The sequence below is a fragment of the Mustelus asterias genome, chromosome 7 (assembly GCF_964213995.1).
Source record: "Mustelus asterias chromosome 7, sMusAst1.hap1.1, whole genome shotgun sequence".
NCBI lineage: Eukaryota > Metazoa > Chordata > Chondrichthyes > Carcharhiniformes > Triakidae > Mustelus > Mustelus asterias.
In genome coordinates, this window is record NC_135807.1 from 817,794 (window position 1) to 830,303 (window position 12,510).

General features: G+C 45.9%; 1 protein-coding gene across 2 annotated transcripts in view; it reads right to left on the minus strand.

Moving 5' to 3' along the window:
• The window catches only part of agap3 (ArfGAP with GTPase domain, ankyrin repeat and PH domain 3), an 805,117-nt gene that overhangs the window by 199,951 nt on the left and 592,656 nt on the right, over positions 1-12,510 (minus strand). The gene's annotated exons all lie outside the window — the stretch shown is intronic.

Below are 12,510 nucleotides of genomic sequence, written 5' to 3' on the forward strand. Positions count from 1 at the left end.
ATTATGAGAGGCATGGACAGAGTGGATAGTCAGAAGCTTTTTCCCAGGGTGGAAGAGTCAATTACTAGGGGGCACAGGTTTAAGGTGTGAGGGGCAAGGTTTAAAGGAGATGTACGAGGCAGATGTTTTACACAAAGAGTGGTTGGTGCCTGGAACTCGTTGCCTGGGGAGGTAGTAGAAACGGATATGGTAGTGACTTTTAAGGGGCGCCTTGACAAATACATAAAAAGGATGGGAATAGAGGGATATGGTGCCCGGAAGGGTAGGGGGTTTTAGTTCAGTCGGGCAGCATGGTCGGTGCAGGCTTGGAGGGCCGAAGGGCCTGTTCCTGTGCTGTAATTTTCTTTGTTCGCTCCAAATACTGGGAATCGTTCTGCCAAACCGTGCAATGACTTTACGCACAGCAAGATCTCATAAACAATGTGAAGACTGACCAGCTAATATCATTTTGATGGTGCTGGTTGAATGCTATGAATAAATGTGTTACTCTTCCACTAATATCTATTCACACTCTGGTAGAAATGGGGCAGAGACTGGACATCAAATGGAACTGGCTGACTTTCGGAAGGGTTTCCAAAAAAGGCAGCTCTGAAATATAAATAGCACAGAACTATCGCACAGTACCCTGTCAGCTCTGCAATGTGACTGGCTGCCAACTCATGCTCCTATTGTCCAAACACACATCTTATCAGCACAAACCACTGCCTGTCACACTGAATGTCAGTGAAAATTTTCACATCAAAGGAGATTTTAATCTGTACAGTCAACATGATATAAAATCAATAGCACAGATTTAACCTCTGACCCGCAGTTTTCAGCGATTATTGACCCATTGTGCCAGTGCCTGAATTGCCGTCACATTTTCCAATGTTCACTTTGCAATAGATTCCCAGCAGTAACAAACAAAACCCAGTCAGGAGACTCGAGATATGGAACAGAGTCCAAACTCCTCACTTTTCACCTCCTGGATTTTGTATGCAAACCTGGTTCAGACTTGCAGCAAACTGGAAACAGATGGAGCAAAGAGGTTCAACAAGGTCTCAACTTTGTTAAAACAAAGCTCCATATGTAACACTCATCATCCAGGGAGGCCAACACTCACACTGTCCAAACATATTCACTCAGCACCACCGTACCCCTTGCCAATCCCATTCAACCTCCCAAGCTAAGCATGTTCCACACAAGCCATCAGTTAACTCAACTGCTCTCGCCAGAAACTGAAAAGCCCACAAAACATATGTTAGTAACAGGAGGAAGTTACATTTCCATATACACAGAATGTACCAGACTGTGTTACTGTATATGTTTCTTATATACAAAAATGCTATTATACACACACCCCTAATATGCTGCACTGTAACTGTACACACCCCCCTAATATACTGCACTGTGTACACACCCCTAATATACTGCACTGTAACTGTACACACCCCTAATATACTGCACTGTAACTGTACACACACCCCTAATATACTGCACTGTGTACACACACCCCAAATATACTGCACTGTAACTGTACACACACCCCTAATATACTTCACTGTGTACACACACCCCAAATATACTGCACTGCATACACACCCCAAATATACTGCACTGTAACTGTACTAACCCCTAATATACTGCACTGTGTACACATACCCCAAATATACTGCACTATAACTGTACACACACCCCTAATATACTGCACTGTAACTGTACTAACCCCTAATATACTGCACTGTAACTGTACACACCCCTAATATACTGCACTGTGTACACACACCCCAAATATACTGCACTATAACGGTACACACACCCCAATATACTGCACTGTAACTGTACACACCCCTAATATACTGCACTGTAACTGTACACACACCCCTACTGCACTGTGTACACACTCCAAATATACTGCACTGTAACTGCACACACCCCTAATATACTGCACTGTAACTGTACACACCCCTAATATGCTGCACTGTGTACACACACCCCAAATATACTGCACTGTAACTGAACACACACCCCTAATATACTGCACTGTGTACACACTCCAAATGTACACACACCCCAAATATACTGCACTGTAACTGTACTAACCCCTAATATACTGCACTGTAACTGTACACACCCCTAATATACTGCACTGTGTACACACACCCCAAATATACTGCACTATAACGGTACACACACCCCAATATACTGCACTGTAACTGTACACACCCCTAATATACTGCACTGTAACTGTACACACACCCCAATATACTGCACTGTGTACACACTCCAAATATACTGCACTGTAACTGCACACACCCCTAATATACTGCACTGTAACTGTACACACCCCTAATATGCTGCACTGTGTACACACACCCCAAATATACTGCACTGTAACTGTACACACCCCTAATATGCTGCACTGTAACTGTACACACCCCTAATATGCTGCACTGTGTACACACACCCCAAATATACTGCACTGTAACTGTACACACACCCCTAATATACTGCACTGTGTACACACTCCAAATATACTGCACTGTAACTACACACACCCCTAATATAATGCACTGTAACTGTACACATCCCTAATATACTGCACTGCGTATACATACCCCAAATATACTGCACTGTAACTGTACACACACCCCAAATATACTGCACTGTGTCCACACACCCCAAATATACTGCACTGTGTACACACACTCCAAATATACTGCATTGTAACTGTACACACACCTTGAATATACCGCACTGTAACTATATGCATGCGTAGGGGGAAGGCTATGGCCTAGTGGTATTATTGCTCGACTATTAATCCAAAAACTCAGCTAATGTTCTGAGGACCCGGGTTCGAATTCCACCACAGCAGCTGGTTCACTAATTTCCTTTCGGGAAAGAAATCTGCCGTCCTTACCTGGTCTGGCCTACACGTGACTCCAGAAGCACAGCAATGTGGTTGACTCTCAACTGTCGTCCAAAGGAGTGCTATCAAATAAACGTGTTGGACTTTAACCTGGTGTTGTACTTACTGTGCCCACCCCAGTCCAATGCCGGAATCTCCACATCATGTCCTTCAAGGGCAACCAGGGATGGACAATAAATGCTGGCCAGCCAGCGATGCCCATGTCCCACGAATGAATAAAAAAAATTCCAATTTAACAAATCATTACTGTACACACATCCATAATATACCACACAGTTACTGTGCACATCCCAAATATACTGCACCGGTCCTGTACAAACACTCCAAATACCACACAGTTAATACACAGACATCTCTAACGTACTGCATTGAGTGTGCACTCATGTCTCTATACTAAACTCTATACACACACCCAATATATGGCACTATAACTGTACACACACTGCTAATACACCACACTGTTCCTATACACCACTAATATACTGCTGTTCCTGTACGCACCCGAATGTACCCCATAGGTACTGAAAATTCACCCTAATATATTGCCTTGTTCCTGTACACACACTCCTAATATTGCATTACTGTGTACACAGCCCAATATGTAAACTGTTACTGTACACACAGCCCTGACATGTATTGCGCTGTTACTATACATACAATCCTAATATACCACACCAACTGCTGTTACTTTCACATGTTGAACTCCAGTGTGAGGGAAATGATGTGTAACCAGCCAGTACAGAAAAAATACAGAACAAATCTCTGATGGGCATTGCATGCAAATGCTTGAGGGGTTGGACAAGCAGGAGGCTGGGGACAGAAAGGGTTAATTAGCTTGACACCTAAGTATCTAAATATGCTGGAAAGGCAAGGCATTAATGGTTAGCAAAAATACTGCCAGAAACATTTCTCCGATGGATCACCCACTCCCCTCCTACACAAACTATATTTGTTCAAAAGGTTAATTGTTTGTAAGATCTGATTTGAAAACACAGTCTCCTGTGCCCCATTCTCATCTCCTTCTCTTCCTCCAGCCTAATTAACCTTTCTGCAAATTCATGTCTGAATCTGTCCCCCTCTAACTTCAGTAAAGTCCAGTGGGACCAGGACAGAACTGCAGAGGCATGAAAAATACAGGACGTTCGCCTCACTAAACATATTTGGCACAAGCTGATAATTAAATCAATTGCTCACGTCAAGTCCTGAGATGAAACATGTGAGGCAACTGGAACAGGGTGGGAGAGAGCAGTGATTGCCCTTGAACTGAGTGTCTCGCTCGGCCAATTCACAGGGCAGTGAAGAGTGCTGTAGGTGCAGGCCAGACTGGGTAAGGATGGCAGATTTCCTTCTCTAAACGACATTGAAGGAGCAGGGATGTGTTGTTACAATTATACAGGGCCTTGGTGAGGCCACACCTAGAGTATTGTGTGCAGTTTTAGTCTCCTTTTCTGAGGAAGGATGTTCTTGCTCTCGAGGGAATGCAGTGAAGGTTTACCCGGCTGATTCCGGGGATGGCGGGACTGATGTATGAGGAGAGATTTACTGGGTTAGGATTGTTTTCACTGGAGTTCAGACGAATGAGGGGGGATCTCATAGAGATTTATAAAATTCTAACAGGACTAGACAGGGTAGATGCAGGGAGGATGTTCCCGATGGTGGGGGAATCCAGAACCAGGGGTCACAGTCTGAGGATTCAGGGTAGACCATTTAGGACGGAGATAAGGAGACATTTCTTTACCCAAAGAATGGTGAGTCTGTGGAATTCATTACCACAGGAAGTAGCTGTTGCCAAAATATTGAATGTATTCAAGAGGTGGCTGGATATAGCACTTGGGGTGAATGGGATCAAAGGTTATGAGGAAAAAGCAGGATAACGCTATTGAGTTGGACGATGAGCCATGATCGTAATGAATGGCAGAGCAGGCTCAAAGGGCCGAATGGCCTCTTCCTGCTCCTATCTTCTATGTTTCTATGTGAGTGAAGCAGGAGGGTTTTTACAAGAACAAATGATAGCCGTGCTTACCCAATTTATTAACTGAATTTAAATTCCACCACCAGGGATTTTGAACCATGTCACCAAAGCACCTTGGTTACTAATCCAGTGATATAAACACTGCAACGTGAAGCCCTGTTTTTCAGGGTCACTCGGTTTCAGATATCATTCCAGCCTTGGCCCCAGTTAAGGTGAGGTAATTAGCTATAGTTGGTGAAACAACCTCTGTTAGAGAGAGAGAGAGAGAGAGACAATTGGCTCAGCATCAAGCTTAGAAAAGGAGGCAAGCTTCCACCCACTGCCACAGCCAGTGCCACCAGTCATCCCAGGCTGCTGGTGTCACCCTGCATTGCAATCTAACCAACTGAGCTAACCAACCAACCATCCCCCCCCCGAACAAAGAAAATTACAGCACAGGAACAGGCCCTTCGGCCCTCCAAGCCTGCACCGACAATGCTGCCCGACTTAACTAAAACCCCCTACCCTTCCGGGGACCATATCCCTCTATTCCCATCCTATTCATGTATTTGTCAAGACGTCCTTTAAAAGTCACTACCGTATCCGCTTCCACTACCTCCCCCGGCAACGAGTTCCAGGCCCCATCTGTGTAAAAAATCTGCCTCGTACATCTCCTTTGAACCTTGCCCCTCGCACCTTAAACCTGTGCCCCCTAGTAATTGACTCTTCCACCCTGGGAATAAGCTTCTGACTATCCACTCTGTCCATGCCTCTCATAATCTTGTAGACATCAGGACAGTATTTAACCAAGTGAGGCATCAAAGAGCCCCGGCAAAGCTGGAATGAATGGGAATCAGACTCTGCTGCACAACACTGACTGGGGACTGTCGGCGGGTTCACCCTTCACAAAGGAAGATGGTTGTGGTGGTTGGAGGCCAATCATCTCAGCTCCAGGACATCAGCACAGGAGTCCCTCAGGGTGTTCGACACCCAACCATCTTCAGCTGCTTCATCAATGACCTTCCTTCCATCTTAAAGTCAGAAGTGGGGATGTTCGCCGATGACTGCACAATGTTCAGTATAATTCATAAGTTCTCAAATACTGAAACAGTCCATGTCCAAATGCAGCAAGACCTGGACAGGATTCATGCTTGGGCTGACAAGTGGCAGTAATACCTACACCACACAAAGCTCCCCGCCAACATGAGAGAGTCTAACTCTCACCTCTTGACATTACCGTCACTGAATCCCCAGTGCCAATATCCTGGGGTAACCACTGACCAGAAACTGAACTGGACCCAGCTATAAAATACTGTGTCTCCAAGAGCCGCTCAGAGGCTGGGAATCCTGCGGAGAGTAACTCACCTCCTAACTCCCCAAAGCCTGTCCACAAATCAAGAGTGTGATGGAATACCCTCCACTTGCCTGGATGGTGCAGCCCCAACAACACTCAAAAAGCGCAACACCATCCAAGACAAAGCAGCCGGTTTGATTGGCATGCCACTCACAAACATTCACTCCCTCCACCACCGACACACAGTAGCAGCAGTCTGTACTGTCCACGAGATGCACTAACTCAATTCACCAAGGCTCCTTCAACAGCACCTTCCAAACCCATGATCTCTATTACCTAAAAGGACAAGGGCAGCAAACACATCATCTGCGAGCTCCCCTCCAAGTCACTTACCCTCCGGGCTTGGAAATATATCGCCATTCCTTCATTGTCACTGGGTTAAAATCCTGCAACTCTCTCCCTAACAGCACTGTGGGTGTACCTACACTACATGGAAAAGAACGGTTTAAGAAGGCAACTCACCACCACCTCAAGGGCAACTAGGGATGGGCGATAAATGCTGCCCTAGCTAACAACACCCAAATCTCACCAAAGAAAAAGATTTTTTGACAAGTGTAAGAGTTTTCAGCACTGATGCATTCGATAAGCAGCCCAAAAGCAAAGCCGCTCCATCCGTTTCCACACAAGTTGATCATTCACGGAGACAGTTAAACATTCAAATCACAGTTTGTGAAAAGCCATACATACACCCTTCACACAAACATTCCTCACACCCACCATCACTTCCCGCAAGCTCGTTAAGAAATCAGACCTCAAAGATGGTGATCTCGAGATTACTACCGGTGCCACGTGCTAGTCAGAGTAGAAATGAGAGGATATATCGGATAAATACATGGCTGAAGAGATGGTGTGAGGGGGAGGGTTTCAGATTCCTGGGGCATTGGGACCGGTTCTGGGGGAGGTGGGACCTGTACAAATCGGATGGGTTACACCTGGGCAGGACTGGGACTGATGTCCTAGGGGGAGTGTTTGCTAGAGCGGTTGGGGAAGGTTCAAATTAATATGCCAGGGGGATGGGAACCGATGTAAGGAGTCAGAGAAGGAGGGAGCAAGGACAAAAACAAAAGGTAGAAAAGGGAATAAGAAAAGTGATGGGCAGAGAAACCAAGGACAAAATTCAAACAGCGCTATAGAGAAAAATATTGGGAGCAAGGCAAACAATGTTAAAAAGACAAGCTTAAAGGCTCTGTGCCTTAATGCGTGGAGCATTTACAATAAAGTGAATGAACTAATCACGCAGATAGATGTAAACGGGTACAATATAATTGGGATTACGGAGACATGGCTGCAGGGTGACCAGGGGTGGGAACTGAATGTCCCAGGGTATTCAGTATTTAGGAAGGACAGGCATAAAGGAAAAGGTGGTGGAGTGGCACTGCTGGTTAAAGAGGAAATTAACACAATAATAAGAAAGGATATTCGCTCTGACAATGTGGAGTCTGTATGGGTAGAGGTGAGAAATACCAAGGGGCAAAAAACATCAGTGGGTGTCACATATAAACTCCAAACTGCAGTGCGGGATGTTGGGAATGGCATTGAACAGGAAATTAGAGACGCATGTGATACGGGAATATCGGTGATCATGGGTGATTTTAATCTGCACATAGATTGGGCAAATCAAATCAGCCACAATGCCGTAGAGGAGGAATTCCTGGAGTGTTTACGGGATTGTTGTCTTGACCAATATGTGGAGGAACCAACCAGAGAGCAGGCCGTCGTAGACTGAGTGCTGTGTAATGAGAAGGGAATCATTGCCAATCTAACTGTTCGAGACCCCTTGGGGATGAGTGGCCATAACATGAGAGAATATTTTATCAAGATGGAGAATGAAGTAGTTGATTCGGAGACTGGGGTGCGGAATCTTAATAAAGGAAACTATGAGGATATGAGGCATGAGGTGGCCTTGATAGATTGGGGAGAGTTAGTTAAAGGGATGACAATGGATAGACAATGGCAAACATTCAAGGAACGCATGGGGGAACTGCAGCAACTGTTTATTCCTGTCTGGCACAAAAGCAAAATGGGTAAGAGGGCCAATCCATGGCTTACAAAGGAAATTAGAGAGAGTGTCCGATCCAAGGAAGAAGCATACAGATTGGCCAAGAAAAATAATAGGTCTGAGGATTGGGAGCAGTTTAGAATTCAGCAAAGGAGGACCAAGGGATTGATTAAGAAGGGGAAAATACAGTACGAAAGTAAGCTTGCAGGGAACATAAAAACTGATACGAAGAGTTTCTATAGATACGTGAAGAGAAAGGGGTTGGTGAAGACAAATGTAGGTCCTCTACAGACAGAAACAGGGGAATGTATAATAGGGGACAAAGAAATGGCCGAGCAACTGAATACATACTTTGGTTCTGGATTCACAAAAGAGGACACAAATCAGATGCCAGAAATGTTGGAGAATGCAAGATTTAGTGAGGGGGAAGAACTGAGGGAGATCAATATTAGGAGAGAAATGGTGCTGGGAAAGTTGATGGGATTGAAGGTGGATAAATCCCCAGGGTCTGATAATCTACATCCCAGAGTACTTAAGGAAGTGGCTCGAGAAATAGTGGATGCATTGGTGGTCATCTTCCAGGATTCTATAGACTCTAGAACAGTCCCTGCAGATTGGAGGGTAGCTAATGTCACTCCAATATTCAAAAAGGGAGGTAGAGAGAAAATTATAGACCAGTAAGTCTAACGTCGGTAATGGGGAAAGTTCTCGAATCCATTATCAAGGAGTTTATAGCGGAGCATTTAGAAAGCAGTGGCAGGATCAGACAGAGTCAGCATGGATTTATGAAGGGGAAATCATGCTTGACAAATCTGTTGGAATTCTTTGAAGATGTAACTAGTAGAGTTGACAAGGGAGAGCCAGTCGATGTGGTATATTTGGACTTTCAGAAAGCATTTGACAAAGTCCCGCACAAAAGATTACCGTGCAAGATTAAAGCGCATGGGATTGGGGGAAGCGTATTGAGATGGATAGAAAACTGGTTGGCAGAGAGGAAACAAAGAGTAGGAATTAATGGGTGCTTTTCAAATTGGCAGGCAGTAACTAGTGGGGTGCCACAGGGATCAGTGCTGGGACCCCAGCTACTCACAATATATATTAATGATTTGGAAGAGGGAACAAAATGTAACATCTCAAAGTTTGCAGATGATAGATTTGCAGATGGTTTGATTAGTAAGTTTGCGGACGACACAAAGGTTGGTGGATTTGCGGAAAGCGATGAGGACCATCAGAGGATACAGCAGGATATAGTCCGGTTGGACACTTGGGCGGAGAGATGGCAGATGGAGTTTAATCTAGACAAATGTGAGGTAATGCATTTTGGAAGGTCTAATATAGATAGGAAATGTGGATTACAGGGTCAAAGGTAGGGTTCTGAAGACTGTGGAGGAACAGAGAGATCTTGGGGTCCATATCCACAGATCTCTAAAGGTTGCCACTCAAGTGGATAGAGCTGTGAAGAAGGCCTATAGTGTGTTAGCTTTTATTAACAGGGGGTTGGAGTTTAAGAGCCGTGGGGTTATGCTGCAACTGTACAGGACCTTGGTGAGACCACATTTGGAATATTGTGTGCACTTCTGGTCACCTCACTATAAGAAGGATGTGGAAGCGCTGGAAAGAGTGCAGAGGAGATTTACCAGGATGCTGCCTGGTTTGGAGGGTAGGTCTTATGAGGAAAGGTTGAGGGAGCTAGGGCTGTTCTCTCTGGAACGGAGGAGGCTGAGGGGAGACTTAATAGAGGTTTATAAAATGATGAAGGGGATAGATAGAGTGAACGTTCAAAGACTATTTCCTCGGGTGGATGGAGCTATTACAAGGGGGCATAACTATAGGGTTCATGGTGGGAGATATAGGAAGGATATCAGAGGTAGGTTCTTTACGCAGAGAGTGGTTGGGGTGTGGAATGGACTGCCTGCAGTGATAGTGGAATCAGACACTTTAGGAACATTTAAGCGGTTATTGGATAGGCACATGGAGCACACCAGGATGATAGGGAGTGGGATAGCTTGATCTTGGTTTCAGATAAAGCTCGGCACAACATCGTGGGCCGAAGGGCCTGTTCTGTGCTGTACTGTTCTATATTGTCTATATTGAAATATACAGTAAATGGCAGAACCCTTAAGAGTATTGATAGGCAAAGGGATCTGGGTGTCCAGGTACACAAGTCACTGAAAGTGGCAATGCAGGTAGAGAAGGTAGTCAAGAAGGCATACGGCATGCTTGCCTTCATCGGCCGGGGCACTGAGTTTAAAAATTGGCAAGCCATGTTGCAGCTTTATAGAACCTTAGTTAGGCCGCACTTGGAATCTCGTGTTCAATTCTGGTCGCCACACTACCAGAAGGATGTGGAGGCTTTGGAGAGAATGCAGATAAGATTTCCCAGGATGTTGCCTGGTACAGAGGGCATTAGCTGTGAGGAGAGGTTGGAGAAACTTGGTTTGTTCTCACTGGAACGACGGAGGTTGAGGGGAGACCTGGTAGAAGTCTACAAGATTATGAGAGACATGGACAGAGTGAATAGTCAGAAGCTTTTTCCCAGGGTGGAAGAGTCAATTACTGGGGGCACAGGTTTAAGGTGCGAGGGGCAAGGTTAAAAGGAGATGTACGAGGCAGAGGGTGGTGGGTGCCTGGAACTCGTTGCCGGGGGAGGTAGTGGAAGCGGATACGGTAGTGACTTTTGAGGGGCGTCTGGACAAATACATGAATAGGATGGGAATAGAGGGATATGGTCCCCAGAAGGGTAGGGGGTTTTAGTTGAATCAGGCAGCATGGTCGGTGCAGGCTTGGAGGGCCGAAGGGCCTGTTCCTGTGCTGTAATTTTCTTTGTTCTTTGTTGATACCAAGTTGGGTGGGAGGGTGAACTGTGATGAGGATGCAGAGATCCTTCAGAATGATCTGGACAGGTTGGGTGAGTGGGCAAAACAATGGCAGATGCAGTATAATTTGGATAAGTGTGAGGTTATTCACTTTGGAAGCAAAAACAAGGCGGCAGATTACTACCTGAATGGCTGTAAATTGGGAGAGGGGAGTGTGCAGCGGGACCTGGGTGTCCTTGTGCACCAGTCACTGAAGGTAAGCATGCAGGTGCAGCAGGTGGTAACGAAGGCAAATGGTATGTTGGCCTTCATTGCGAGAGATTTCGAGTACAGGAGCAGGGATGTGTTGTTGCAATTATACAGGGCCTTGGTGAGGCCACACCTAGAGTATTGTGTGCAGTTTTGGTCTCCTTTTCTGAGGAAGGATGTTCTTGCTCTCGAGGGAGTGCAGCGAAGGTTTACCAGGCTGATTCTGGGGATGACGGGACTGATATATGGGAAGAGATTGACTAGGTTAGGATTGATTTCGCTGGAGTTCAGACGAATGAGATTGGATTTGATAGAGACTTATAAAATTCTAACAGGTCTCGACAGGATAGATGCAGGGAGGATGTTCCCGATGGTGGGGGAATCCAGAACCAGGGGTCACAGTCTGAGGATTCGGGGTAGACCATTTAGAATGGAGGTGAGGAGACATTTCTTCACCCAAAGAGCGGTGACCTGTGGAATTCATTCCCACAGGAAGTAGTTGATGCCAAAACATTGAATGTATTCAAGAGGCGGCTGGATATAGCACTTGGGGCGAATGGGATCAAAGGTTATGGGGAGAAAGCAGGATTAGGCTATTGAGTTGGATGGTCAGCCATGATCGTGATGAATGATGGAGCAGGCTCGAGGGGCCGAATGGCCTCCACCTGCTCCTATCTTCTATGTTTCTATGTCTCACAATCACCAACATCCCGATCTCAAACACCGCAAGAGCACACTGAGAATGGGTAATTCGAGCCAATGCCCACTTTCAGCAACACTGATCAAATGCTGCACCAGTTGGCACTCAAGTTAAACTGGCACCACCATGAACCGGAATGGACACCAGAACTGACCCTGGAACAGACGCCAAGCACTGACCGGAACTGACGCCGAAATTGACGCCGGAACTGATGCCGGGACACGGGAACTGACCGGATCTGACACCACAACTGACACCGGAACCGTCCGGAACTGACACCACAACTGACACCGGAACCGTCCGGAACTGACACCACAACTGACACCGGAACGGATGCCAATCACTAACCGGAACTGACACAAAAACCGTCCGGAACTGATTTCAGAATTGATACCGGAACTGACCAGAATGGACACGGGACCTGACACCAATCACTGACCAGAACTGACACCAAAACCGTCCGGAACTGACACCGGAACGGACACGGTAACAGACGCCCAATCACTGACCATCACTGATCCTAATCCGGAACG